General features: G+C 37.1%; 1 non-coding gene across 1 annotated transcript; it reads right to left on the bottom strand.

Annotated features, from left to right (window-relative positions):
• Positions 1 to 4,081: 4,081 nt before the first annotated feature.
• Positions 4,082 to 4,183, bottom strand: LOC124367037. The gene has a single exon (XR_006922857.1). It is a non-coding gene; the product is annotated as a U6atac minor spliceosomal RNA (small nuclear RNA).
• Between the last annotated feature and the right edge of the window lie 292 nt (positions 4,184 to 4,475).

Genomic DNA, 4,475 nt, shown 5'->3' with positions numbered 1-4,475 from the left:
TTGCTGTTGCTTCCAACTAAAAATGTTGCCAAACAGGTTATCTCGTTGAAGTTCAACGCCATATTCGCTATACTATACTTGGCATATACTTTAATGTTCTTTTCTTGATTCATTATAAATAGATTTTCATATTTACATACTAGCAGTTACCCGCAGCTCCGCTCGCAATTTCATGTTGATAAACAGGTACACCATGGGCATTTTCTTGTTAAATGACATTCTAAACACTCCAGACATTAGGGATAGTTACTGGAAGGTATTCCAATTTAGATTTATGTTTCAGGAGTGTTTTGGACAGTGAAGTCGGATAGTGAAACAGTTTTTCATAAATGCCCGTGAAATAATTCGAATTTCTTTCCAAAAACTCCATGACACTTTATTGAGTAGCTCCAACGATTCCAGTAATAGTTGAACTGCTATAGGCCAGTGTTAATGAATCTTAAAGTAGGTCCTTAGCTTTCCAGTTGACGCATCTATGATGTAATCAATGACAGGGCTTTATGTAGTTTAAAACCAGAGGTTTACATATTTTAGGTACTCGTATTAGTCATTGTTCAGGGTTCACAGTTTCAGATGCTAAACGACTTTGGTAGTGGCTATTATATTAGTCTTTCACCGTGTATGAGCACTTCTAGTTCGTGCTCATCTCCAACGCCAATGTTGACTTTGCCTTGTTGCCACGATCAAGAACATGTCAAAGAGTGTATATTTATTTATGGACATTGTGATTTACTCCGTGTGATAATTGTTTTAAGCCATTTAGCCTACCTATTGCCATTCCATGTATATATTTTAATGTTATTTACAAATTTACTAGATATCCATAAACAAATTTTAAATTATGTGCTTTTTGAAAACATTAAATCGAAATTTTTATACGTATTTTGACAAAGTTTGTTCATTATAACCCATGTTGTGTTATGTATCTTTGGAAAAGGCATAAAAATGCTACAAAATTACATCCCTTCCAGCTCTCTGGGTCATTAAGAGGAGTTCCTAGACCAGTTTCAGAAACGTCCGTTCGTGTTTTTTCATTTAGTTTTTGGAAACTTTACAAAACCGTATTTTACAGTTTCACATTAAAACAGTTAGTACATTTCGTAGCCTCGGAAAGCACTATAAGTATACCAATTTGAAGCAAAAGTCTAAAATGGGGAGGTAAAATTTGTATTAAAAGTTTGGAGATTTCGCTTGGAATGACCCTCCCTAATCTGGAAGGGATATTCAATGGTGCTGAGTTTCCGAACAAATTTAGGAATGAAGTTTGACTAGGTTATTTTTCTTGGAGAAAAACTGTACGAACATAGTTTCAAAGCTCAGTACTGTTGATTTCAATGTAGCCTTATTTGTTTGTAATGTTATCACCTTTTTACTGGCAACACAGTTTTATTACACCCTTTATTTATACCCAATACACTCTGTATCTTATCAAGTGTGAAGATAATTTAAAACTCTATTGCTCGTAGGAAAACTATTTTTGTTTATTCTGCAGAAACGTTCATTATAATAACGTAGAATTTGGAATGCATAATTCGAGACAAACCCATACACTATTACAGTATAAATACTTCACTTATTTGCATCACTCATGGGTAAATATATTCACAATGTCGTAGAACTCTCTCTCTGTTCTATGAAAAATTGACCTGCATTCAATTTTTTTTAGTCTGTGATGAATCATATAATCCTGCAGGAAACATTCTTCTCGAATCAGGCAGCGTGCAGAGATCTGATAGCCGTCATGATGTTAGAATCTGGGGTGAACATTTCCAGTGTGAGAGTACTCTTCCACAAAAACCCATGTCATCAACTTACAGAACATCTATTAAGGAATCATGTACTCTTGCAGGAAACATTCCTTGCGAGTCAGGCAGCGTGCAGAGATCTGATAGCCGTCATGATGTTAGAATCTGGGGTTGAACATTTCCAGTGTAAGAGTACTCTTCCACAAAACCCATGTCATCAACTTACAGAGCATCTAGGAATCATGTACCCTTACAGGAAACATTCCTTGCGAGTCAAGCAGCGTGCAGATATCTGATAGCCGTCATGATGTTAGAATCTGGGGTGAACATTTCCAGTGTGAGAGTACTCTTCCACAAAACCCATGTCATCAACTTACAGAACATCTATTAAGGAATCATGTACTCTTGCAGGAAACATTCCTTGCGAGTCAGGCAGCGTGCAGAGATCTGATAGCCGTCATGATGTTAGAATCTGGGGTGAACATTTCCAGTGAATGAGTACTCTTCCACAAAACCCATGTCATCAACTTACAGAGCATCTAGGAATCATGTACTCTTACAGGAAACATTCCTTGCGAGTCAAGCAGCGTGCAGATATCTGATAGCCGTCATGATGTTAGAATCTGGGGTGAACATTTCCAGTGTGAGAGTACTCTTCCACAAAACCCATGTCATCAACTTACAGAGCATCTATTAAGGAATCATGTACTCTTGCAGGAAACATTCCTTGCGAGTCAGGAGCGTGCAGAGATCTGATAGCCGTCATGATGTTAGAATCTGTGGTGAACATTTCCAGTGTGAGAGTACTCTTCCACAAAAACCATGTCATCAACTTACAGAGCATCTATTAAGGAACCATGTACTCTTGCAGGAAAACATTCCTTGCGAGTCAGGCAGCGTGCAGATATCTGATAGCCGTCATGATGTTAGAATCTGTGGTGAACGTTTCCAGTGTGAGAGTACTCTTCCACAAAACCCATGTCATCAACTTACAGAGCATCTATTAAGGAATCATGTACTCTTGCAGGAAACATTCGTCACGAGTTAGGCAGAGTGCAGAGAGCTGATAGCCGTCATGATGTTAAAATCTGTGGTGAACGTATCCAGTTTGTCAGTACAAGAAAGAAAGAACGATTAAATTTCGAGCAAAGAAGGTATAGAGGCAATTACCAAAAATACGGTAGAGGATTTGGAACTCTAAGTGCTCTTCTAGGATAATTATTATGCGAAATAATTTAATCTTAAAGTTTAATATTCCCTACCAGTAGTTATAATAAAAACGTTTCTGTCTTAACGATTTAAGATAAAACTTCTGTCTCACAAGACCTATTGGCCAGTGACACAAATTGAAACGTCTGCATCGAATTGAAGAAACATATGGGGTGGATAGGTCTGTAATCGTAGTAATAAATACTCGAAATTGAAAAGTTTACATTAAAGTTTAATTGAGGCAAGGAAACTTACATGCACCACTTATATATATTAAATAAAAATATACCTTACCTACCTTGCTGTCAAAATGGAATGAGAATAAATTGAAATATCTGAGGGTGAGCCTAGTGGTTCCAATTTTCTTTAAAATATTGAATACAAAATTTAATCAGTAAGAAAAACACTAGAATTGACATCCCTTAAACGTCGTCGACTGACAAACTACGGTTGTCGGTAGGGTACATGGCTCGACAGTGACTTTAGATATCAGAGCCCAATAGTTGTAATCCCAAAAGAATCGAAGTCGGACAGAGAAGAAACAAGAACTGAATAACAGAACATGAATAGACTCGGACTCCAATTCCAAAAGTCTCGTCTAAAACGAAGTCGGGATTAGCTATTTCTCGAGACAACATATAATCACGACAACGTGGTCTCGTCAGGACAGCACCACAACTTATATTATATTAACGGGACAAGGCACGCGAGGTCCTTCCCGATAGGTGTGTTGTCGGCTACAAACTTTAATAGAAAAAAGGTTACTACGCGTGCCAATTAGGTTAGCATACCACCAAGAATTACGTTCCAAGAAGATCAGAAAACATATAGAACTAATCTTTAAAAATTACTATATCCCGGAATGTAGTACGTTACTATTAACACACAGCATCGCTGTCAACACTACAGAGGTAATACATAAAATTGAACATGTCCAAATAAAATCTTGGTTTTCTAAAGTAATCAACTTGGTTAATGGTTTACACACCATTAAAGATTGGTCGATTTTATTTTCTAAAACATTTTTTACCTACAGTCGTCTCTCTCCTTCAGAAACAAAGAACGTAGCGAACTGAGTTAGTATATTCATCAGTTACTACATATAGTTAAATTAGTATTAGCACAACCAAAAAATGTGGTTAAGTGCTGTATTACAACAGTGCCTTAACCAGTATGTGTGTTCCATCCTTGTCAAGGGGAGTGCTAAACGTCTCTCTTTCATACAACACGAGGTGACGCCAGGTGCTGCCGAGTTTAAATTATAGCCTGGGCGTTAAAATACAACGCGCCACCGAGAACTTCTAGTTTTTATTTTACATTAAATTCTCTTTAAAGTTTCTTACCTGTTGAAAATTCTAATAATTCGTGATTGGGGTACATTCTAAACTTACGAGTATTAGTGTTGTAATATAATACAATATCATGATAAAAATTAGCTTTGTTTGAATGGGTCGGTAAGGTAGATTGCCTGCAGCAGCTGTACAGTGACGCCTCCAGCGGGAACCTTCGTCAACATCTGTA

Source organism: Homalodisca vitripennis, chromosome 7 (assembly GCF_021130785.1).
Source record: "Homalodisca vitripennis isolate AUS2020 chromosome 7, UT_GWSS_2.1, whole genome shotgun sequence".
NCBI lineage: Eukaryota > Metazoa > Arthropoda > Insecta > Hemiptera > Cicadellidae > Homalodisca > Homalodisca vitripennis.
The sequence above is the reverse complement of the archived record's forward strand: the minus strand, read 5'-3'. Positions and strand labels throughout refer to the sequence as shown.